This window comes from Mycteria americana, chromosome Z (genome assembly GCF_035582795.1).
Source record: "Mycteria americana isolate JAX WOST 10 ecotype Jacksonville Zoo and Gardens chromosome Z, USCA_MyAme_1.0, whole genome shotgun sequence".
In the NCBI taxonomy this organism is placed as follows: domain Eukaryota; kingdom Metazoa; phylum Chordata; class Aves; order Ciconiiformes; family Ciconiidae; genus Mycteria; species Mycteria americana.
The window spans coordinates 56,698,126-56,724,102 of NC_134396.1; the positions used below are offsets into that span (position 1 = coordinate 56,698,126).

The 25,977-nt window shown below is 40.5% G+C and overlaps 1 protein-coding gene across 5 annotated transcripts in view; it reads left to right on the forward strand.

Moving 5' to 3' along the window:
• The first annotated feature begins 632 nt into the window (after window positions 1-632).
• The window catches only part of APC (APC regulator of Wnt signaling pathway), a 98,474-nt gene continuing 73,129 nt past the window's right edge, over window positions 633-25,977 (forward strand). For 2 of the 5 annotated variants that reach the window (XM_075526749.1, XM_075526755.1), the window contains exons 1-2: window positions 633-977; window positions 19,647-19,735. The gene's annotated coding sequence lies outside the window, so the exon portion shown is untranslated. Of the gene's footprint in view, window positions 978-19,646; window positions 19,736-21,713; window positions 21,732-22,103; window positions 22,240-25,977 lie in introns of those variants that run through there. The other 3 variants (XM_075526752.1, XM_075526753.1, XM_075526750.1) reach the window with 3 other exon arrangements.

Sequence of the window (25,977 nt, forward strand, 5' to 3'; positions counted from 1 at the left end):
ATGTGTCTTCTGTGAAGGGAAACCGCGCCCACGGACTGCGGGGTGAGGGTTCCAATAAACACGCAGAGAAAGGGGACACATCCCACGTTTTCCTTCCTTTCCATGCTTGGCTGCACGCGGGCGCATAGAAACGCCGCACGGGGCGAGCGGCGTTTCTAGCCAGTCTCTCCTACGCCGGACAGTACATCACTCTCCACAGTCGAGCCGGGCCACCCCTCCGGCAGCACCTCTTTCGCTGCAACCACTCGAGCGCTGCTTCGGGCTCTCACCGCCCGGCGACTTTGCGCTGTCAGCGCCACGCAGCCCATCCCACGCCGTCCACCTCCAGGTCTCCGCGCGGGGAAAGGACCCCGGCGCCGCAGCCCAGGCCCGCCGGCAGCAGGCGGCCGCCGAAGCGGCGGGAGCCCGGTAACGGCCGCCCCGCCCGTCGCCGGGCCCTCCCCCGCGGCCCGCCCCCCGCGGCAGGTGTGCGCCACAGGGAGGGGGGGCGGAGGTCTCCCGCCATCGCGCAGGCGCGCCGCCGCTGCGGCCGGGATTTTCTCGGCTGCGCCTGCGTCTGCTGCTCTCCCCTCGGGCAAGATGGCGGCGGGGAGATCAGTGCGGGGAAGCGAGTGAGGGGGGCGGCTGGGGAGCCGGGCTGGCGGGGAGAGGGCCCCGGCGCCGCGGCTGAGGTGCGCCTGAGGGAGGCGGCTGCCGGGCAGGGGCTGGGCCCGCGCAGGAGCTGGGGAGGAGGCCGGGGCTGCCCCGGAGCCCGACGCGGGGATGAGGAGCTGGGGACACGGGGCAGGGACCGGCCCTCGCCGGTGAGGAGGGGGAGCGGCTGCCCCGTATGCGCGCCCGCCGGCTGCCCCCCTGCACGCCGCCCCGGGGAGGAGGCGCAGCTCTCGGCTCCGCGGGCCCGCGCCGCTGGCGGCAGCGGCGGGAGGCGTCGGAGGAGTCGTGGCGGCGCTGCTGGGCGGGGAGAGCAAGGCAGGCAGGTGAGTGCCCGTCGGCCGGAGCGCCGGCCCCGGTGGACACTGCCCGCTTCACCGGGCCCTTCGCCCCCACTTTCTCGGGCAGCACCCGCTAGCGGCAGCCCCGGGCGGCTTTGAACTAGGCATCCGTCTGGCTAAGGCTGGTGTGCACGTCTCCCTGGAGGCGCCCTCCCCTGCCCCTCCGCCCCCGCGACCCTGCCGCCGGGGTCGCCGCGCCGGGACGGGGCTCGGTCCCGTAGGTGCCGCCCCCCCACGCGGAAGAAGTCTGATCTAGTGGGTGTTACTCAAAGCCAGTCGTGGCTTTTTTTTTTTTTTTTTTTTGTATAATGCGATTTGACTTCATTCAGTGGCTTGGTTCTTCGGAATCTGCCCGGAAGTATTCAGATATTTGACTGATAAAATACCACTGGCATATGAAGGCAATATGGTCAAGGCCCAGCGACTAGGTCTTAGGAAGAGCTCAGCTGCTGTCTTCTATGAAAAGATATTGGAAGTCCTTGACAAGCAGAAACCTTCCTCTGACTGTTAGATGAGTCTTTAACTTCAAAAGTCAGTATTAGTAGGGCTTATTTTTTCTGTTATGTGTCCTCTCTGACCTATTGTAATGAGCGGTGGATCAGTACAGGTGTCTGTGACTACAGGCTCAGTTTCTGAAGGCATTCTAGCCTCCGCGGCCATTCATAGCTTCAGAATTGATTGAATGTAAAGTAAAATAGTTCAGATTTCTGTAAATGTCAGCTTCATTGTGTAACTGTAGAGTAACAGAGAAGTGAAGATGCGAGTGTCCTAAACTATATAACTAACTTGTTTGTTGTTGCCTGCCCCCCCCCCCCCCCCCCCCCAACTATAAACAGTGTGATGGTAGTGGCCTGTAAAACTGGGAAGACAAGCCTTTTGGTAAAGCTGGCATAGAAACTTTTAGCTGTCTGAAAAATAAAATAAGGTTCTGCAGAAACTGTTTTCATGTGCTTGCTTCTACCAACTACTGATTGAGCGAGAGGAGATTTTTGTATATAGCGGTGGCGAAGCACAGATTTGAAAACTTTGCTTTAGGAGTACTGCTAACATTTTGGTAAGTTAGGGCTATGGCAAGAGTTAAGTAAGATTAGGTCACTAATTGAAATGTAGAGAAACTGTACCTTTTTCCTATTCAGGTGCTGTAATCTTATATTTTTAAACTGGGTTTGAAAAAAAATTGTGTGTCACATGGGTTCATCCAATCCTAAACACTAAAGAAATGTTACTCTTAAAGTGAATGTCATGAGATCATTGTTATGCTTCAGCTTCAACTTCCTTGACGTGTTTTTTTTTCCTTTAGTTATGGTGAAGACTATTTATAGAATAGTTCTGCCCAGTGAGGAAGACCTTGCAAGTACTTGCTCTCCTTGGATGCTTTACATTAAAAAACCCAAAAATATTTGGTAAAAGGTATTTATACTTAGTGGTATAAAGGAAAAAAAAACCTAAACTGTGATACAGTTGATGAAATTTATTTCTAAATAATGCAATAGGAAACACTGTGGGGCATAAGAACATGTCTTAGCGTGTTTTATTTCCGTGCAATGAAATACATGCTCAAGTATATCAACTTTTGATGCCTAGGCATCTGTTGCACAATGTTCATTGAGTAACTGATATCACAACTACAGTTTCTTTAGAATGTCCAACGAATACCATCAACAATCTGCTGTGCTGTTTTATGCAGAAAGTCTCCAGTACTCTCCTCTGGTCTGTATTGGTGCTAAACTAATAGCTGTTGACCCCAGCATTTTGTATTTACGGTACCTTATGTAAGCTTTCAAAAATATATATGTATTTGTGTGTGTATATATATTGAATTTCAATAAAGACTTCTAGATTATTTCTAGAATCTTTTACTTAGATAATCTCTAGAGTAAGGGAGTTATATCCCTCTCTGATTGTATTTAAATAGCATAGTTAACAATAAAACTTGCTTAATCCTGTAATGATCAAGAAAGAAAATTTTGATTTGGCTAACTATTTTGACTAGACTCGGAAAATTCTTTCTTTGAGTAAAAGCAAAATAATTTGGATTCTTTTATAGTAGTTAACTGTTCTTGTTGGTTTCAAGCAGCTCAACAATAAACAGAACTATTCACACAGGTCTTACCTATATACTTTTGGAAATACTTTATGGTAGCAGGTTCTGAAATGCTATGAGTGAAAGCATAGCACTGATTTAGGATAATGTGCCTCTTGTTCCACTTTAAAACTGTGCTGTAGAAGTTGTTTCATAGCATTATACAGTGGAAATCCATTAATTCTGTGATCTTCTCTCACACTGTCTGGAACTCAGTGTAAGAATCCTTTTTTTGGTGTGGTTGTCCTCGTATTCTCCTTTGAGTTGTCTCGATTTAATTTGGACAGTAGAAAGCAATGCGTCTTTTCCTTTCCTTTGTATCAAGTTACCATGTTTTCACAGTATGATCTTTAGTAACTCATATGATAGTGATGGAATAAGCAGTAGTTTAATGGACTGAAATTATGTAGGTAACCAGCTTGGTGAATAAAACATACACTGCTAACTCTTCATGTTTTAATGGGAATATCAATATTATGCATGTTGAAAGAAAAAAAAAGTGTCAAGATTATTTTATGAGCTTAGCTTTCAATGAAGTCTCTATTGTAAGTTTAAAATTGCAATATGACTGTACTAAATGAATGTATATGGACTCAGCTGGGAAATGGAATCCAGTAGTTGTAATTGATCTTTAAATGGATCTTCCAGTTGTTTACTGTTCAAGTTCATATTATTTTCATCATCCATTTATTACCAGTATTAGCAAAGCAAAAACACTTTAGCTTTGACTCGTATGGATTCACATACTCAACTTCTAATGTTTTTATATTTAATTCCCCACACTGTTGTGATTTTGATCCTAATTAACTTGAATTATGACTACAGGTTGGACTGTTAAAATAACTTGTGATAGTGATTTCAATGGCAAGTCATGCTGTGCTGTTGTAGAACTTGGGTTGTTGGGTCGTTGCCATTCAGTTTTAGTTGAAAGTTTGCATCCTGTTGCATCAGTTGTAGCTGGACGATAAAGCTACTAGGCAGTAGGCATTTGCTCAATATATCAGAGGTCTGTATTCAGCAGGAATGGTATGTTTGAGTGAACGTTATGGGTAGTGGATAGTTGGCAAAAACGTTAATAAGAATAATACTACTTTGGTTTTGTTATCTCCACATGCTACAATAACAGTACTTCTGATACTGCTTGCTGGTCATGGTCACAAGGCTAGTATATGTTGATATGAATTGACTGCCAAAGTTTAATTGGGTTCCATGAGTGTGTGTGTTTGTGTCTTTATTAGAGGTTGATTGCTTTAATGTTAGTCATCACTAGTGGAAATGAGGAATTTTAAAAACATGAATGCTTTTTGAGATCAGAGAATTAATTTTGCCATTACTTCCACGTGGATTTTCAGAAGGTGAGAAATAAAAGACTAGACAAGAATATCTTTTGAATTTATAAATACACTTCTATTGGAGCACAAGTAGTTTGATTTCTCTGTGGAAATGGTAAACTAAAATGAAGTTTGAGGATCAATAGCATTTTGAGGTGTCTTTCATAAGCATAGTGTTATTCTTCAGGGGTGCATTTTAACTGCAAATTGATAGAATATTAATCTCTAATGGAAGAAAAGACCTTACTCACGTAGGCTTTATAGTTCAAAATAAAAAGAATTCAGGCTTGTGTGAAATAGTATAATGCTGCCTCTCAATGCTGTGATTTTTTTCAAGATACGAGCTTTTTATTCTTATTCTGTAATAGAATTCTGGTGACGCAGTAAGGCATCACTTAATCTATGTGTGAAAAACTAAGCCTTAAGTTCTTTGAGTGAAAATTGAGTATTTTTTCTGGAAATGAGCTATCAATAAAAAGCCTTCTTATTTGTGCAGTTAATAGTATGAGTGTTGGTTGCTTTAAATAGATTCTGAAAGGTGCTGAGTTTCACAAAACTGAATTTGGCTGTTAGTAGATTGGCCTTTTTGTAGTAACTGGCATGTGGAGGGAACTGGAAGGAAACTAGGACTTCTCATTGTTGTGTGACAAGAGTGCAAAGAAATCATGAAAGCATAAATTGTGTGAGCTAGCTCTCCCTTTATTAATGGAAAAAGGTTCTCAGGATCACATGAGCTTTTTCTCCTCTCTGAAACCCCTGCTATGGAGATCTCACATTGCTGCTGTTCTTCCATTTAAAGAGCTTCAGCTAAGAATCTCTTTAGAACTAAGCAATAATTTTTCTTATATAATAGTGTTAAAAATTCCAATTTAACACACATTTTATACAGAAATTTAGTTCTATTACTCAAACATGCCTACTTTGTCTCATTATTCTTTCACTTTAAGCTAATTGAGTCATATATTGCGTTTTATGTCTTGGTTGTGCTTTGCAGCTATTTCTTGGGAGTAAGATTTCCACTTTTTTTGCATACTATAAATTGAAATTCAGTTGATCAATGAGAAGCATTTCCCTCAAGCTCCTTCTGGCTTGTTTTGTTACAGGCTCTACTGGAGTTTGCATTTGGATTGCAAACTCCCTGTTTAGGTAGTGGTGCGACTTCTGTCTAATAAAATTATTCGAATGCCTGAGTAAGCATGTCAGGATAGAACTTAACAACTGTCACTGTATATGCTGAAGTGGATTCCTGCTCCATATTTTGGTTTGTCTCCCGATATGTGATTTGTTTGGTTGTGTGGGGTTTGGTTTGGTTTTGTTTGTGTGTGTGTGTGGTGTTATACAGGAGTGTTTTTCTTAACTGATTTTTGGGAATATGGAAAGGTAAGTATTAGTGTGAATAAAAATAGGACGTAGACAGAGGCTCTGGCTATATAAAGAAGAAATGAGGTTCAAACGTGGTGAAAATCAAAAGTACTATAGTATTAAATGTATCCCTGTAGCTTTAGAGGAAATGACCCATCTGATTGTCTTTGCAAGATTTTTTTTTTTTTTGGACAAAAGTCCTGTGAACATCTTTGGTCACAGACTTTATATTCAGGTATATACAGCAGAACAGATCTGAATCCATGTTGCTACTTGTGTTATCCTTGGAGAAATAGAGTAATCTTCAGAGTGATAGGAGGAAAGTGTTACTGCATCAGAATTATTACAAGGAATCTGTCCAACCTAGTAGTTTTATGTAATGTGGCTTTGTGTTGTAATTATTTCCTAGAAATTGAGGGTGTTAATAAAACCAAAAGAAATATGGCATGTAGTGTGCAGAGACTTTTGTTGTTGCGAAGAGCGTTTCTTGTTTTGTGTTTTTATAATTAATAGTTTTTCATAACTAGTCTTTGTAATAAATTTGTAGCCTTCTGTGCTAGGATAGAGTTGATAGAGTTCTTTCTTCTCTACAATTCAATAATTATAACGATGGTTCTCCTGTTTGTTATAGGTAGCTGCTACTGCACTGTGGGTGTAAAGTTCTTGCTGACAATATCTTATCTTGCAGCTGATCTCTGGCAAATCAATTTCTAAGAACAGGCTTGTGGAGTTTGATGTGAGTAATGTTGCTTTTCATGCCAGTTGTGCTTGGATTTGGAGGAGAGTATAAGAAAAGATGTTGGTGGTAGAAGAGTAGTTACATGTTGTAATTAAGAGAAACAAAGGAGTGTGCTGCAGAGCAAGTTAAAATTGAGGTGAGTATATAGCTGTACCTATATTTCAGTGCTTTTGTTTGGGGGAGGACCAGAGGAAAGTTTAGTTACTCCTTGCAGCATAGACCTGAAGATCAAACTTACACAGTCCATTAAGAAGTAGTAGTATACGCTGTTATGAAAGGACTACATATTGAAGTGGCTCTTTTCACATGCATGTGGGTTCTTTGTTAAGGAACAGGGTGATCTTTTTTCGTAGATTGTATGTACTATTTTTTATGTACAAACTACTTATATGCTAAACATACATTCTAGGAAGTCCTACTGTGTAGTTAACATCAATGTACCTTTCTTTGGGTACGTCTGAGAGTATATGAAGGATGTTTTGGGAAATAAATTTACCGTGTTGATACCTACTTATTGGCATAGGAATTTAGTAGTTCAGAGATTACACTCTTTCAGTTCCTAATTTTTTTAGCAGTGTTGTTTCAGACATGGTAACGGTACTTCCCGGAATGTACTAACTCTAGGAATTAGGCTTTTCATGGGGCTGTAGTATAAGAATTTGAGCAGGTATGTTCGTGTTGTACAAGAAGCAGTCATGCTACTTGTTATCCTAATAGATGCTTTAATGGTCAAGGCTTCTTCTAATAGTTTGTTATAAAAGCTTTTATTTTTATTTGAATGATAGTGGAAACATTGAAACATTAAATTATCATTGATAATTTAAACATTTAAAATGTTTCTGTATTTTTGAAAAAATTCTGGAGTAAAAAATGCCAAATTTATCTTTGATTTATTTTAATAATGCAATCCATTCCTTACTGGCTTGAACCAGAACTTGATCTTCAGAACTTGATCTGAAAACAGAATACTAGAAAGTGCAACAGGTTTTTTTAACTGCAGCAGTGTTAATTGTCACTTCAGTCAGCAACAGTTACCTCCATTGTTTTGTGCATGTATAACATCCTTTGGAATAGGTTAAGATTAATCAAACTGTGAAACAAGACATTCCTTTTGAAAATGGAGCAAAATAGTTTGGTCAAACAAGTTCATAATATTACTAAATTGTATTTTGTGTGTACAGTATCTGAATAAAAATACTGAGTTCCTCAGTTGTTCCTCTTGGAGGCAGGTCATAGTAGTGCTGTCTTTCTAGATTTAAATTCAGATGTCAGTCTTGCAAAGAACTTCCACTTTGCCTCAAGGTGCTGACATCTTAGTGTAATACTGCTACTGTCTATTTGTCTTGGTTTGTGCTACTCAGATTAAATATCTTTTTTTCTGTGGTTACTTGTTTTCAAAATGCCATCCTAATATTGGATGCATTTTGAAAATATAATTGAAAATATTTTTTTCTTGTAAAGTCTTTTGGTACTTATATTGGTCTTGATGGTTGGTCACATTGGTCTTCACTACTCAGTAAAAATTAAATGCAGATCAGTTAAACTCTGGAATTCTAGAAGCTTGTTCTTAAGACCAGCAATTTAGCATGCCTTAATTTGTGAACTTTTTCATGCAATTAAATGCTGACTTATAGTTCCCAAAGCTTTGAAACATTGTCAGAAGTCTGCTTAATGTCTTGTAAGGGCCTAAGGAAGAGGGTGACCTTCACACTACTGTTGCCTACTTGGTAAAAAATACCTTTCCTGTAGCTGATCTAGTGTCTGGTTTGAAATTTTAGTATCATGTTGCAACCTGCTTATTTCAGTGAAAATGCTGGCCATTTTATCATTTTGCTGTTCAGTAAAAGCTTCAAGTAGGTAGGTAGGCACTTCATTTTCATGGCAAAGAGAAGTTGGCTTCTGTTCTGAAAGAGAAGTTCGTATTATCAGTCCTGCTCTAGTGTCCTTCCAGTGTCCATAATGCTTGCCCCAAGGAAGGACTGTCTCTTCCTCCTGTTGAGGAGTTTGAGTAGAAAATTCCCATTAATGATGTGCAAAGCATATAGGTCATAAGGCTAAGTAGCCGTGGTTCTTTTACTAAAGTAGAAGGGATATAAGACTGAAGTTGTTTTGAACCCAGAACTTTTTGTTTGTTTGGGCTTGGTTTTTTGGTGGGTTTTGTTGGTTGTTTTTTAAGAATTCAGCTGTGGAGTTTTTTTTGGGGGGGAGAGGAGATTTAGGTATTTGAATTAGATATTCCACAAAGGAAACACTGTACATGCCTTGAATAATGGGATTTCTGGAGTTAAATGCCTGCCTTGTCTTGCTGAGATTGTTTGCAACTTCTGTATTTTCTGCTCAGAAAGATCTACATTCAAGATATCTACTCTAAGCTGTTTCCCACAGAACTTGCAATCCAAGGGCTCATGTAAAGTCTCCTTGATTACTCTTTATTAGTCATTAAAGGCTTGGATATGGAATGAAGTTTGGGTAAAATTATTGGCTGTCAGCGAGTGCTATACACCAGGATCTAGACCAACCAAAAAAATGCTGATTGTGTTAGAGTTTACTTGCTTTTGGCATCAAAAGCCTCCTTGTCAGCAATTTTGGAGTAAAAGCTTCAGTGCCAGTAACCTTGACACTATAATTGGCACCTGTTTCTGCCAAGAAGACAGTGTCAGCAGGCAACCCTGAGATACCTGAGTTTCTGAGGTTAGCAGAGTCTAATATGACCATATTCCTTCCACATTGTTGCTTTTTAACACAAAGCTAAATTGATTTTTTTATAATACAACGTAGCAATTTTGTTTGCAGACTTTATTAATACCAGATTTAAGCACAACTCTGAATACTTCCCAATCCCCTTAGATATCTATTTCTTAAATCTTTCTTGGTACCAGTCTTCCTCCTCCCCTCTATTTCAGCAGAATGGCTTTATTGGGATTTTGTTCCCTGGTATTCAAATTGTTCAACTACAAGCTTTTCATTGTATAGGACTCTAATTTTAGCCCAGTCTAGTGGAGTGGTGACTCAAACTTGTATAAAATGTGTATTTCCACAAGAGCAGGCAAAAACCCCACAGAGTTCCAGCCATTTGCTCTAGCATTTTTCTACACTTTGGATTTTGTTTTTATTTCAGAGGAAACCACAGATCTAAGTTAGAAATACAAGCTGAAAAAGGGCATTAGCTAATGTGATTTTTCTTCTTTGATTCCAAATATAACTTATTTGTTTATATGTATTGTTATGTATGTTCGTGACTTTTTAAAAATTCTGTATAGACTTAGGGTAGAAATGTCAACATAGAATAATGGTACTTAATTCACATACGCAAGTGTCTAAATATGGTTCAGAATGAGCTCCAGAAAGGTTTAAGATCAGGACTCAGCTTGGAATCAATAAAACAGTTTTAATTCGATCAGACTTTTTTTTTTCCTCCCCTCACTTGGATGTCGTCATAATTGCATCCAGGCTACCAGGAAGCACAGAGTATTCCTGAGTACCAGTTCATACACGAATGTGGTTATTACATTTTTGTCTTAAAATATCCTTGCTAGTGTAACGTGTGTACACTGTAAGTCTGTGTCCTTGCATTTAGTTAGACTCACTCCACTGTTGTGTTAATGCGTGCCAGTGCAATCAAGTATCCAGAATATTATGAGACTTCTTGTTAGTTAATATAAGACTAATAGGATGTTTGAATTGGCATGGAATTAGGTCTCTGACAAAAGGTTTAGATGCCAGTCCAAGTGATGGCTCGCTAATTAAATGTCTAAATGTCATTGTTAAGACCTTGAGAACTAGACTTGATTCATAAAGCTTTTTCCAAAAAATGTTTCAAGTGCTGGAAGCTGAAAAGAATGAATTGAATGGAGAAAGAGAGCTTGTCTTCCTCTAAAACCAGTGGATTTGTGTATTGCTTTATCTGCATGAAAAAGTAGTTGTCTGTGCATGACTGTCTTTATACTGTTCCAAATCTCTCTCTCAATTTCACTTGTGAGCAAGATGTCCCGATCTCTTTTTTTTTCTTTTTTTACAAATGAAATAGTGCCTTGAATGATGTAAAGGTACTGAAGAGTCCATGTGACAGTCTAGTATGCGTGCAGCAAGGAAGACCTGAAACTAGTTGTAACGACAAAGCCTGGTTGTAATTCACTGTTTTATATTTTAGAAGTCTCACGTGTTTTAGAATGTTTTAACTTGTTCAGAGAATAATGGGAAAATGTCTGCCTTCAACATACTGGGGTTACCATGGCTAAGTTTTACATTTGCTCTCTGCCAATATATTCTTGCCTTTAAAGTCAACTGCTCTGAATATAGGTAGCATAGGAACGTACGAATTTACTTGCTCAATCAGTGTTTATTGCTTGACAATTTTCTGACTTGTGACTTGTAAGTGATGGAGTTCTTTACAATGCAAAGTAATTGGTCGTGTAGGCAGTTTGCCGTGTAGTTTGCTGTTTGAAGCTGAAGTTTGCTGAAAATTGTCTATTTTATTAAATTCATGTTCTTTCAAGTTTATTGCACCATTTGTAAATGTGGATGGATAGTGCTTTTCATCATTCTTGCCTCTGTTCTTCATTTCCCAAGTTGTTATGTAATTGTATTGCAGGAGTCCCTAGAAGCCCTGTAAGCATCAGAATTGCTTGGTGTTGGGCAAACCTCAAATCTGTAAAAAGACATGATTCCTGTACTGAAGCAATTACACTGCCCATAGCCTGCGGTGTAGAATGTTCCAGGCATTTGAACTGGGGAGTAAGGTTTTCATGAGGCTCACTTCTAGCATTTGCCAGCATTTACTGTTTGGGAAAGGAGAGGTAATAAACAGTAAATAAAAGAACATCAGGAAAGTATCAGCCAGGTGTAGACTAGAAAGCCCCTGCTCTTGTAGCTCACTTGTCTTTCAGTGAAGTCATGCTACACAGCCTTTCATGGAAGTGCTTGGACTTGATGGAGTGGCCATGCTCTGTCACATGACTGAAGCATAGGCGTACCCCTCTGTGTGATGGGTACACATGTGGGCACGCAAGAACAGTTCCAGTCAAGTCACTCATCCAGATGACTTTAGTCACATATGTGTTTGATCACATGATGAATGAGTGCCACAATGTGAATGTTGCATGAAATTTCCAAGTGATAAGATATGTCTGGTCACAAGATAGGGGAAAAAATTCAGGGAAAGCAGAAGAAGTAAGAAGTGAGACTGGGGAACAATTAGTCCATAATCTCAACTAAGAAAATTTCAATTACTGCCAGTTGTGTTTCTGGAGGACTGTGGTTTTCTGTTCATGTGACAGAAGGGATTTTGCCAATGATGTGGGATCTCTTCCATTGTTACTTCCTTGTCAGAAGAAGTAATACCTACTGTGAAGATTACTTTCTTTCTCTTGCTGCCTGGGGTAATTAGCTTGCAAAATTAACCCCTTCAGTGCTGTGAGAAATGCTTAAAATTCTTGGGATCTCAGCTTATCTTGATTTGCAGGCAGTAAGTTTGCCTGCAAGACTACTTTATTTGGAATTTTTGTTTGTGTAGAAACAATATCTTGTGTCTGCCACAGTTTACTCGGGATTGCTCAGTGCCAGGCAAACTTTAAACTTGGAATGGTTTGAGTTTTAACATTAAAACAACACAAATTATTTCTAGTAAGGGATTCAGTACTTGATTAAAAATATAAACAGCTATAAAAGAGTAATGGATCAATAAAATGCAAATCCATGCTGAGGAGGAAGATCTGTGTCAAATATGGTTTTCCCTGAATCTCAGCTAGTTAGTGCTGGTGTTCTAGCTGACTTGCCTTGGGGATCTTTGAAAATACATCTTTTCATTTAAGATTGAAGTATTGGGGTTATGTGTTAGGAAGAAAAAAAAGAAAGTGTTCTTCTACTACCCTTAGCAATGGAGAGCTTTTTCTAATCATGGTTGTGATTATTTAAAATTTTCCCTTCCCATGTCCATAGGGATTGGAGTCTGAGATGCAAAATGTAATCAGTAAGATGTTTTTCATCTCAGTGATAGTATTTTAAATTGTACCTCTAGCCTGAGTGTTTCAAAAGAGTTGCAATGTTATATACTTTAATCATACAATTGCATCATACAGTTCTAAGATTTAATGCTTGCAACTTAGGTATTTTGATTGTGCAAGTTGACTAGCTGGTGGCCCTGGATCCAGGCTGGGGAAAGGAATCTGGCAGTCAAATATGCACTCCATCTAGATAAAGGAATTTGAAAACATTCCTGGTTTCTCAGTTTTGACAAACTTAAGTGCATTTTTCTGCTCTGTTACTCCACTGATGCTTTATTTGTTCTGGGCATGGCTATCAGCCCTGTTCTTCTTCAACTGCTTTTTCCCAATACTTTTCTGAAGTAACTTTGGTAGTGGTAAATTTTTAGTAGTAGCTGTGTCAGATGCTGGTTTTGTTACTTTGAAGTTGCATGTTGATTTCCAAGATGAAGAATGGCCCAAAGAAAGGCCAGGTTTGTGTGACTCCTAAAAGTCTGGATCATTGAGCACTGTTGCTACATGTATAGAGTTTGGTACTGGAAGCAGCTTGCCTGGAGATGCAATAAATATTTCAATTTTGCATTCTTTTTCTACTGAGCAGGTAGATCAATTTCAAAAAGTATTCACATGGCTTGAATACTGGACAGGGCAGACTGAGCCACCCACCCCTAGCTTATGCTTGAATTTTTGTTCCTTACTGACTATTCAGTAAGCTGAACCTTCATTATTAGGAGAAAATATCCTAAGATGATATAGACTCGTCAGATTTTTATAAAAACAACCCCCCCAGTGGAAGCAAAAGGTCTTTTTTTCAACCTCACTAATGTTACAGAAATCAAAATTTGAAGATGGCCGTTCATTCAGAACCCCAAAAGAAAAACATAACTCCTAGCACCCATCCCACCAGCACCATAAAACCCCATATTTTGAAATGAGGCTGTGGATTTTTAACTTTCAGTAAACACACTAAACTGTGTGCCAAAGAGGAGAAAAAAAAAAAGTTAGTATCCCACCAATGCCTAGAGGCTTGTGTAAGTGCAAATTCCCTAAGGGAGTGAGACCCAAATCATGCAAGGAAACATTTTTATGGTGAATAAATAAGCTGAAGAGAGCAAGAATGTTTCCAAAACAAAAGATAACCCAAAAATCTCACATAAATCATGAGGCTTGATGATTAATATGGCTGTGAGCAGGAAAACTGTGTTGTGGCCAGGTGTCTGTGGGGGTTGTGCTACCTAGGAGCACAAGTCCATTCTGCAGGAGTACGGCCTCCCACAGCAGCTCATCTCTGCATACACAGAAATCAATTAATTGTGAAGTTCTGCATTGGTCCTGAAAAAGAGCTGGAGGACTTTATTTCCTAACCTTAACAAGCAATCAGCTAAATCTCAGTAGTGTGACTTGATTGTTATTGTTGCAACACATTGAGTGTATGCATATTGCGAGGAATTAAATTCTTGCAGGATTAAATGAATTGTGAACTTTCATGTGTTTCAAGCCCAGAATGGATCCCAGCACTGTTAAGTATGACCTTTATATTAGAAGCTGCAGAACACTAAAAGTCAATATTTTTTAAAGAAATATCTTGTCTCACCTTGTGGGCTCAGTTCCTACTGAGCTTCTGTGATTTGATTAGCCACACCAATGTTAGGAAATTCAATTCCAGTTTGTCTAATTTCCAGCTGATGGATCTCTTTAAACTTGTGACAAACTTGGAAATATTTTCAATATACAGTAATAAAAAACTTTTTGCTAAGTAATAAAACCTACTTTTTGCTAAACCAGCTAAGTTGTAGTCCTTAAACCATACAGCATAAATCTTCCTGAACAAACTGACCTGGTTTTTGTGGCCCTTCTTTGAACTCCTTAGTTATTATTATGTACTGAAATGTGGAACTTTTTTAGATTTTTAAGGAAGATATATGTATCCTCAGATTCCTTTTTAACTCTTCATCTTGTAAAGGACAGATTTTCTAGATTGATTTGATACAGTTGTCGTGTCCTAGCTAAAAGCCTCTGAGGCTCAGGCCTTAATTTAAGCGTTTAAAAGTTATAATTATAGTGAGAGAACTCACAGCCATGACTTAGCGAGATCTTTGTGTTTCTAGACCTTGTCACAGCCTTTCTTAATGCAGTGGGTTTTGAGAAACTTGCCTATAGCGGGAACTTTTTTTTTCCTTAGTGGACTTGGAGGATGGTGGTGGTTAGCATACCTTTCTGTAAAAGGTCTTTGCTTACAGGATTCCACAAAAATTGACCTTCCTTCTTTTTCAATATCCTCGGCAAAAAACATGTTGATGACCTTTAGCTAAATAGATTTTTAACTGATTTATTACTGCTAAAATGTCAGAATGCTTACAAGAAATCAACTCTTGCATCAAGAACATCTGGTTCAAACCAAACAAAGGGAAGACTAAAAAGAACATTGTGAAGAAAAAGGTAAATACGCCACTGAAGTGACAGAGCTTCCATTTGTCAGTGGTGTGGAGTTCTGGGATGCTCCTGGGCTCACTATAAAGCTTATATAGCCATGTAGCATCCATTTTTTCTCTTAGCAGTGACCTCTGTCAACTACAGTGTAACAAGAAACTGAATCTCGTCATCCATTTACATGTGCAGTCATCCATTTGTCATGTACAGATGTGAATGCTGCAGCTTCTTATGGCTGATGCTAAATATTAAGAATAAGCAAAATAGGGCTTTGTCTTGTAACTCAGGCCACTGTAAGTATTCTAGGTCTGTGCTCAGTTTCTTCTACTGGGTCTGACCCTTAATCAGTCTCTGAGCAGCTGATGGATACGCAGCCCTGGGTAGAAAGGTACATCAGAGCTAAGAACTGTGTGATAGCTACGGACAAAGTATTCTAAGATGAAGTGCTTTGATTACAAAAGATAGCTCTAGTGGAGACCCGGCAGATCCAGAGCCTGGCACTCTCCAAGAAGCATTGGAAAACATCAAATTCTTGATCTTTCTCTAAACATTTAGTATTTTTCTACTCTATGGCCCAGATGGTGAAAAGAGGAGAAATCTGTATTAATAAACAAAGCCTTCTAGGAAGAGCTTTTCCTCTGAAAAAATCTCCCCAGAGAATCCCTGAGGTATGTTAGACAAGGGCTTTTATATGGAGGATGTTCAGCGCTTCAATACAGTTAACAGATTACTGAAATGGAATTAAAGACGGGTTAGAAGGTGCGATTACACATTTCTAAAAGTGCTGAATAAGCCTTTAGTTTGCTGTAGGTTTGGAATGAATGGGTAGGCATGTGCATGCATCAGTGGAGTAAACAAAACTACACTTGAAAGTCAACTCTTTAGTTTAGCTGGTAAATGTGAACTCACTTTCTGCACATTACCAACAAATGACAAGTTTTTTACCCCACATCTTTAAAATCAGCTTTCCAAATTTCTGTAAAAGTCCACCCCTTCAGTGGATTGGATGAGCACTGTCCATTTCTCTTTTCTGCCTTTTTAGGTGTTTATCTTCCTTTTACATTACCTTGCAACAGAGCTTTTTGGATGGGATTGTTTTTCCATTTAAAAACCAGAAATCTGTGTGAAAATTAATGCGCAATGTTAATATTGGGTAAGACGAAGATATCTGCAGTTAGCTGGGGAAAGCAAGAGCTGATGTAGGTATGTCTTGAACTTCTCTGCCTTTCATCTGAGGTACTGCACAACATTGCTCTGACTTTCTGCTTCCTGATGTCCTACAGGTGAGGCCCAGATGAAGTAACAACTCTGATATTTGAACAGAAATATTTCTGATGAAGACTTGTACTCTAAATTTAAGTCCATTAGAAATGAGGCCTAACAACTGTCATGCTTTGCCATAGTATTAAGAGGAGGTGGAAAAGAAAGGTAAATAAAAGGAAGGCTGAAAATACAATGTGCAGCTGGTTAGAAGGGAAAGAAAACACAAGGCATGGCTGAAGTAAGAAGTGGTAATTACAGTACATGGATAACAGTAACCTACCTAACAAGCCTGAAGGAGCTGCAGCAGAGGAAAGAAAGTGATACAATACCAGGGTACTGTGATGTTCTTAATTAGAGGGTGAGGAAACCGTAGCTAATGTGACACAAAGTTGTGTCAGGTGGGGTTTATTACATAGCTGAGATAGAAGAATGGGTAAATGGATGGTGAAGTTTACTGGGTTAATGGTTTGCTATGCAAACTCTTTTCATTATTGTTGTACTGCTTTTAGAACATGTGTGACTAATACTACAGATTGGGCCATGGCACCACCATACTACATCTAACAGATGTGACCAAGGAAGCAGTTCTTCTCCTTGAATTTTCATTTCTTTAAGTTGCAGTAAGAAACCTGCATGCAGACGGAAAAACTTAGTGAGAGGGAAGAAAGCATGAGTGGGAGATGCCCCAGAGAGCACAGTACTTCTGGACAAAACTAAGGAATTGGCAAACAACAGAAAGCATTAGATAGTAAAGGATGTAAAGAGCAGGTGATAGCTTTCTGTACATCTGACTTATTCATGAAATAATTAAACAGCGTGCATTTTTCTGCTTTTCTCATTTACCTAATGTTACATGACTTTCCAATAGTTAATTGACTCCTGTGAAAGACAGATCTTTTCATTGCTGGTGGAAGAATCTTCTCAAGTTCAGGAACTTGTAGCGTAACCTTCTGGAAAAAAAAAAGTGGAGTTTTAGTACATTAGTATAATAGAAAATCTTAAAAGAACAACTTGATTTCTGATTCTCTGTTCTCAGTACAGAAATTTCCTGTTTATTTTTGTAGGATTAGTGTCAGAAGAATTGAGTGCATGTGTTCTGGATGATGCATTAGAAACAGTGACAGAGTTCTTTTCTCCTTTCTTTCTGCATCTGCATGACAAAGGTAGTCCTTTGGTTTCCTGAGGATCAAGAAACTTTTTTCTGACGGTCTTTCTAATGCTTGTAGTTGGAGGTCATCTGTATGGGGAAATAATATGCAACCATTCTGAGATAATCCTGATGGACAAAGTAGGAATACAGCTTTTCATGGTCAAAACACTGGGATAAATGCTTATGGGAGCAGGTTATGAGTATTCCCAATGTGTGCATATACAAACTATCACTGATCCTAGCCACATGGTAGGGACAAGGCTCAGACGGAAAATACACAGTCTGTGTGTGGTAGTGAGGAAGGTGAAAGCAACTTCACAATTTCCAAGGAAATGAGAAGCAGAGAGTATGTTCAGCTTCATCGATTTTTAAAATAAAGTTAAAAGGCAGGAGGTGATCTTTGGCTACAGCAGCTGCAAGTCCTGTGTTAAGATGAAATTTGCATCTATGTAAAACAGATGTGAAATGTTTTCAGTTTATTTTTTTAATAAAATCTGTTTAGACCACCTTTCTAAAAGATGCAGCCTGTCATAAGTCAATGTGTAAGACTTGTATTAGTAAGTGAAGTTCCGAAGGCCAGATCTCTTAAGTTGGCAACACTACGTTTCACATTTGCGAGTAATACCAATCATAGTGCCTGGCAACAGAGAGAGAGAATTTAGCTCATTATCCAACCCACTCACTGTGCCCAGAGTCTCTGAGGTAGGTAGTACGGTGCGTGTACAATGACTAATAATGAAATATCAGTCACTTTAAATATATTAAATAGTGAAAAGTTTTTAGGGAGAAAGGTACTGCTGCAGAGGGTGAGGTTGTGAAGGCACAGAGTACTGTCCCATTTATGACCCAGTTATCTAAAACCAGAAAACCTCTTGCATTTTCTGTTGTAATAGTCTTGATTTTTATGAAGCAAATATTTTGGGAAATGTCCTTTGTGTTTTTAAAAATGTCAATCTTAATTGTCTGAGAGCTTCTATTTAACACTACTGAGTAGGGGAGGGAAACAGGGTTACGACAATTTTATTTGGTCTCAAACTGGATTTCTATAAATGCAGTAAGAAGCTGGGAAATACTTAGTGCATGGATTGCATCAAATATTCTATGAAAAGATTGCCAGTTCCTTTTCTGGAGAAAAATTCCCATTTGGCTGTTTGAGAATGCTGTGCTGGGTAGACTGCAGGGATCTTGTCCAAAATAATAGAAGTAATTGTATTTTGAATACTGAAACTGAGCTGATATTTTTCAATACTAAAATTTTGTGTCCCTGGGATTTGATAGCTTACATGCAGAGATTTAATTCTTTTAGTAGATTTTTAAAGAGTTTTTTTATGTAATATGGAGCAGGTATTGCTAGATCTGTCTTGGTAATGGTATCTTTCAAAGAATGAAAAAGCTGTGTTGTTCTTTTTGCCAGAGAGAAAATAACTAACCAAAAATAACTAAGTCTAAACAAGACTTTTCTCTGTACATTTCCTTCTTGTGTTTTATTTTTTCCTGACCTTTTTTTATTCAAATACTGTTTCTTTGGTATCAGTCCTATTAGCAGAATCCAGTACTGCACATAGAAAGCAGTTTTGAAAGAAAATAAGAGCACGTGTCACAATGTTTCACCTGTTTGGCTGTATATCAATGTTTTTAACACCACTGGAATATACAGTATGAGAAAGGTCATCTTATTACTAATAACATGCTGTTTATTAAACTGAATATCACTTAATACTGGGTTTTCCTTCAGAGGCAAGTGCATGTCATACAGACACAAAACATAAGCTGCCATTTTTATGAAATCGTAACAGAATGGGCATTACTATGAGCAAGGAAGGGAAAGCTTTCTGCTTCCCACTCAGCTGTCATCTTGGCAGAATGTATTGGAGAATTTGTGCTGCTGCTTGTTCTATGAATAAATAGGGGACTTCAGGCTATAGAGCAGTGAATCTAACATCACTCATCAGCACTGAATTTACTGAAACTTAGGCAGCTTGTGACTACCAGGCTCAGAAAGGACTAACCAGTACCAGGACTAACAAGAATCTTTTCATGGAGCGAGAACTGTGGTTAGTTTTTCAGAGTTGCAGAAAATGCTGTATGATGTGTGTAAACAAATTGAATACATTATGTAGCCTTCGATCTTTGATATTCCCATTTTGGATTCTAGAAAGTCAAGTGTACTTCTCAAGCTTAGTTTTTCACTTAGAAGTATGCAGTTTAGCTTTATATAGGATTTCAGTTTCTCTGGCGTTTTCTTTGGCATTGGTTCTCTGGTATTGTCTTTGCACACTTAAAAGTAGTCATTCCAGACTGTGTTGCACTTGCAGCTTCTGAAGATGATTTAAAACCATTACTGGACCAGCCTGATGGGCCTATAAGCCACAACTCATATTGCAACAACTTGCCAACTGATAACGTAAGTGTTGAGCTATGTCTATGCTTATTTGAGTATACACTTATGCTAATGTAAATAATTTCAGGATGGAGAGAGCTGCACAATAACAACTGGGACCATTTTGGTTTCCTTTTCCGAGGGGAGGAACAGTGGCATATATCAGTAACATATGAAGTAAGATGGCTTTAGATCTAATGCATAGCTAGGTTTTAAACCTTAAACCTCTTAAGAATAATGTGATAATTAGTTACAGCTGAGGGAGTATGAACTCAGTCTCTGTAGTACATAAAAGTCTAAAATGAAATTGAGTGGATCAAAAACCAGAAGGATGTCAGCTATTCCTATAATTAATAGAAGCTTTGTAGCAAAAAAATCATATAGCCTGAAACACCCTTGAATACTGGCCCACATAACTATTGCTTAAAATGGTTTACTGTAACTGCTTAAGTGACAGGACCTCCATAGTTCACCATACTGATGAAGTCAAAGGGGATTTTGTGTGATACCATACTGAAGGTAGCAGGTGATGTAATGTTACACTGTCATGAAGACATTTGATGCAAGGTTATGAGGTAAAGAGCACCTTTCCTGAGAGTGGAGGATTGCCTTCTATGACTCTGGAAAAAGGAGCCATGAGAAAACAGCTGAAATTAAAGTAGGTGTACTTGATCATCTGTGGTGCAATTGCTTACAGGCACACACAGGCCTGTAGTGCCTTTGATTTTGTCTGGTCCCAAACATGAGGTTACCACAAGCCTGCTTGTTTCACACAAATCAAAGAAATTATTATAGGAAGAATTACATTTCCTCAGGCATCTAAGGATATATGTTCTTAGTGAGCTAGCTATCCTTATGTCCACTTTAAGTATGTAACTCCATAATTTATGTGAAGTGCCACGAGGAAGGGCATTTCATTTGCTCTAGTTGAGAAACCATTGCACTTTTTCAGATGTGTTCTATCAGGCGCTACTCTGTTGAGATGGGCTGCACTGCCCATAGATTATTCCTCAATGCTTCTTCCAGAGGATTAAAAAGACTTAATGCTGTGCTGTTTCTACAAAGATGCCTTTTATATTAGAGCTGGATTTTTTTTAAACATCATCCCTATAGTACCTGTTATCTATATAACCTTTTTTTTAAAGTAAAAGTACAGACTACAAACTCAAACAGCCAAAATACAGCTTAATTTCTGCTGTCTCTTGCATTCAGTAGTGTGCCTCTGTGGGATTTTAAGTCTTCTTCGTGAACTTTGTTCCATCCTTATCCTTAGAGAGAGATAAGTTCTGGAAGGAGATTCTGAAATAGTTTCATGAATTGATTTGTTTATTCATCTGTCTTTTGGGTTTTTTGCCAGCCCATCACTAAACTGATACTTAACTGTTATAATTTGGTATAGCTTAAGTGTACACATACTTGGTCTGTTACTAAACTAAAAGTAGTAGTGTTACTACTTTTAACTACTGTTACTAAAAGTAGTAGTGGCAATTTTATATCTGAAAAGCACATGAAAACAGTGTTTTACTGAACTGCAAATGAGATACCCTTGAAGGATATGCTTGCAGTTGCCTTGTTAATAAGCAGTGTCTTAATACATAGGTATTTCATTAAAAATTAGATGAACTGTATTAGCTTTAATTCTAGTACATGCAGAACCTTGTTTCGTTTTTATATAAAAGCAATGTCTTTTCCTTTATATGAATGCAAAAGGTTGTAGTCTGAGATGGTATTTAGTCCTTGTGTCCTTTTGTTGAAAGGAGAAGGAACGATAATCGTGACAACTGAAGTGATGTGGGTGCTGGTGAGCTAATTTCTGCAGAGAGTGTGTTAAGTGTCTTGGCCATGGCTCTACGGAGTGAGTACTGATGCTCGACCGTAGAGCGGGGGTGCTTTTGCATTGGGAAGAAGGTCCTGCCTGCCTTCGCCGTGGTTTAAAACCTGCCCAAGAGCTGGCGCGCAAGCCTGCCTGCACTAACAGAAATTATAGCCTGTGTTTTACGTCATGTGTGCGCAGTAGGTGGTAACAGCTTTTGGACGGCGCAGGCCGTCAGCGGTGCGGGCCGTGGGGACGGCCGCAGCGCTCTTCGGCGGGGCGGACGCCGTCCCCGGCACCGAGTTGAGCCTGAGCTCGCCTCGCCGCCTTCCCGTTAACTTCCCGGCTCCCAGCCGCGGCTGCCTGCCGGAGAGCGCTCGGCCCCTCCGGGTGGCGGTAGGGCGCGGGGCAGCCCGCCGCAGTGGCGGCGCCCCGGCGCTGCTGGCAGGCCCGCCGCTGCCGGTGGGCAGAGCCGCAGCTCCCGGCCTGGCCGCCGGCGCGGCTCCGGGCGGGGGCGCCCCTGTTCCCCGCGGAGGGGGCGGGCGCATCCTTCGGGGCGCGCCGCCCCATTGGCTGCGCCGCCGCGCCGGGCGGCACGTGACCGGCGGGGCAGTATTGGCCGCGGCGCTGGCGCAGCCGGTGGGCGCGGGCGGGGCCGGCCGGGCCGGGCCGGGCGCTGGCGGCGGGATGGAGGCGCAGCGGCCGCGGCCATGGGGTGAGTGCGGCGGCGGCGGCTCCCCGGGGCCGCCGCGCCCGGGCGAGGCGGGGCGGCTCCCTGCGCCTGTGACAGGGAGGAGGCGGCGGCGCCGCCGGGGAGGGAGAAGAAGGCGGCTTTTGTGGCTAAAAGAACGCCGGGCTGCGGGAAGAGGGCTGCCGGCGCGGGAAGGGGGAAGACCCGCGCCCGGGCGCGGCGGGGAGCCGCTGCGGGCGGGATCGAGCCCCAGCCCGCCCCGCCAGCGAGGGGCACAAAGCCGCCGCGGAGCCCTGGCGCGGCCGTGCTCCCCGCAGCGCGGGCTCCGGGGCTGGGGGAGGAGGGGAGGCGGGCGGGCAGCGGTCTCGGGGCGGGCAGCGCCTGCCCGGCGTGCGGAGGTTGCCCCCGGCGGGGCGGGGCGGCGAGGCGAGGCGCTGCCCGCGGGTGGCAGCGGCCCCGCTTTGTTAGTGGCGGGGGGCGGCGGTGCCTCCGCTGCGGCAGCGCGTCCGCCTCGCCGGGAAGGGCGAGCCGCGGGGTCGGGAGGCCGGGCGGGCGCGGGTGGGCGGCCGGCGGCGAGCCGCGGCGAGCGGGCCTGGCGAGGAGCGCTCTGGGGGGAGCGGCGCGCCTCCTGCGCGCCCAGGGATCCGCTGACTTCTTACAAATTTATTTAACATCACAAAGAGGTGCCTGGGTCTGCGACTTAACCTGAATGCTGTGAGAAATCTTAATAAATTATGTATGAAGCAGTGGGTCCTTTCTTTCCCTTTGTCAAATACGCAGCTTTTATTCTAGTAATTAGGTCATTGCCAGCAGAAGGCTCCTTGCTTTTGCAAAAATCTGTGGTGATTTTTGGAAGACACGTATGCTGCCAGATTATTTCATCCTCGTCACTGTTTGGGTCAACGTTTAAAATCCTTCCTGTTGACTTGCATGGAGGACCCTGGCTATGAGCTGTAAGGAGCGTTTTTCATTTGATAGGATTTTCTTCAGGGGATCAGCGGAGCCCGGTTTTGACTTGATTTGGGTAGCCATACACTGAAACATGCCTTTTAAAGGTGTAGCAAGACACAGCTTCTTAGTTTGCATAGAATTATTTTCAGTAAATTACTGTGCATACATGAATAATGGAATATAGATCAATTTCAGGTTTTAAATACTTCCCCCCTGTGCTGTTTGTTCTGTTGAAAGTGCTCCTTAATGTTCTTTCTACTTGGTTTTTACTATTTAGTCAATTTTTTCTCTTACTTCTAATGCAGTTAATAGAATTATGAATACTGTGTCAAAATTACAGTTCTTTGAAAATACACATAAACATATGTACTGAAAGTAGCTTCCTGGAACCAAACTCTTCTGTATTTTTAAGGAGACTGGAAGTAACTGGTAAAAGATTTTTTCCTCCTTCTCAGTTCTGTTAAATACAATGATGCACAAAAAAGGTTTGAAGTTGACAAGTTTAACTTACTGAGTTTAAATTTCTGCTTTATAGTAAACATCCCCTCAAAACATTTTCTGTATGAACCATTATTTTTTAAAATCATACGTTTCCTGTCTGTCAGTAAGAGAGGCTTTGGATGGTGTTAAATTTTAAAACATCAGTTGAGGACTTGCCATTTGGGGTAATTGGTTTCAAAAGGTAAATTGGTGATGCTAGATGTTTCTCCTGTAACATTTTGAATGTTCGTTACAGTTGCTTAAATATTAGAAGACACAGTAGGTGCAGAGGTGTTTTCACCACTTTTTTGTGAAAGGAAAGAGGGTGACAAAGGCACAGTAGTGATTATGGTGATTATTGTGGTGATGATTCTTCCTGTACCTTTTTAAGTCTTAAAAACAAACAGTCTTAGTATTGTTTTGTGTAACAAGCGGAGTAGTTCCTGGAAGAAACAGTAGTCACACTCTTAAAAATGCGGCTTGAATAAAAGATCACTTTTAAATAGAATACTTTATTTATGAGTGCAGACTTTCCTAAAAGTCATCCCTGAAATACTATCGTGATACTTGCCAAAACATTTGTACAAAATATTTGGTTATGATAAATGTTCTGATACATGTTGTCATAGTACACTATTAGTATATCATCAGCTTGGAATAAAGCATAACTTGGAAAGGCATATGGCTAAAATCGGTCCCTTTGGACTCTAAATTCTTCTGTTGGATTTCAATATGTCTTAATTCAGTTGGTAAAATGTTTATGTTGATGAAATGTGATTAACTATTTTTTTCATCAATGCAATGAAATCCTGTTTAAAATAGGCTAAACTACTAACGATGTGCTGTGACAATAAGCTGTTGTCAGTGAAGACCAAGTCTCCAATGGTGGTTTTCCAAAATTCGTGCAGAACCTCTGTGAACAGATGCTGATGTATTTCCTGCAAGACAAATGGTCTTCTGTTCCCTACAAGTGCTGAAGAGAACCCTGAAGATGACCCTGATAGGTCACCTAATATGGGGAAATACTTCTTTATTATAAAATAATAGTTTTTCTTTTTTAATTAAAGCTGATGTATTTCATGTTAGTGGTTTTGAGTTTAATTTGTATTTTCGGTTAAAATAGGAAAATAATAACTGGTCTCAGACTTCTTAATAGCTTAAACTTTCTAGAATTGAGTCCTTAAAAGTTTGAGAAATATAAAAGTAAACAGGAGCAAGTCATATGCAGTAAGGGCATACACAGTTAGCCATGAATAGCAAAGATGATCATCGTGAAGAATGAGTGTTCGGGCTTGTGAATCATCCCTGGTCCAATATAAGTTATGATTCAAATTATGTCTGGGCTGCTTTGTGTTCAATATAGTATTTAAATGCAAATCATGTTTCGTATTTTCACAGTTGTATTCTGAATGCAGCATGACTAACCAGCTAAGAAACTTCCCAACCCAGCATTATAAAGGAAGAAGTGGGGCTTTTTTCTTGGTGGTGTAACAGAAGCTGAACTCAACTGTTCATAGCCTGAAATGTATGACTTCTGGATTTCACTCTTTTTTTTTTTTTTTATTAATAGGGATGTTTTTTTGGATTGTTAGCATTCTTTAGTAAAATCCTAAGCATGGGGTCATTTCTGTTTCTCACACACACACTTGACCCCCATCATACTTGACCTGTATGAGGGCAAACCAAGAGTTCAGCCATCATCTTCTCTTTCCTTTTCCTGGTCTTTTAAGGAATGTGGAGAACATGGAACACTTATTATTTCAAACCTTTATCAGCCAAGTTATGTTTTAGTTAGGAAGAACAGATGATGCTTCTGCTTACGGTGGTTGATGAGTACAGGCCAAGTATTGAAGTATCCCAAAATACAACAATGAATTGAAAGCTCTTGCCAAGTTATGAGTTAAATTATGGAAGAACAAAACCAAAATCCTCTCTACCCTGCCCCCCCAGTCAAAAGGATTTAGGAAGGTCAGGTATAGTAACACTTCAGTGTTTTAGTCTGCTGTCCACAAAGATAACCTTCACGCAGAAGTGGATGGAAAAACTAAGAAGAAAATCCTCTTGATGCAGCTGAGGTTTAGAGAAAATTGTGTGGCCTCCTTTTAAAGGGGCTAACCCTTTCACACATTGTATTAGGATAACTGGTAATAGTAATAGCTTTTAATCTGGCCCTTGTTTTTTCTACATGGCTGAAAACCCCAGGATTTCAGAGTGTACCTAATCTAGAGATTATCATTTGGTATAATTTGTTGTCAATTTTTTTCAATGTCAGCTTTTTCAAATTTATTAAAAGGAGTAGTGTTACATACCTTGCAATTCACTTTCTGATAT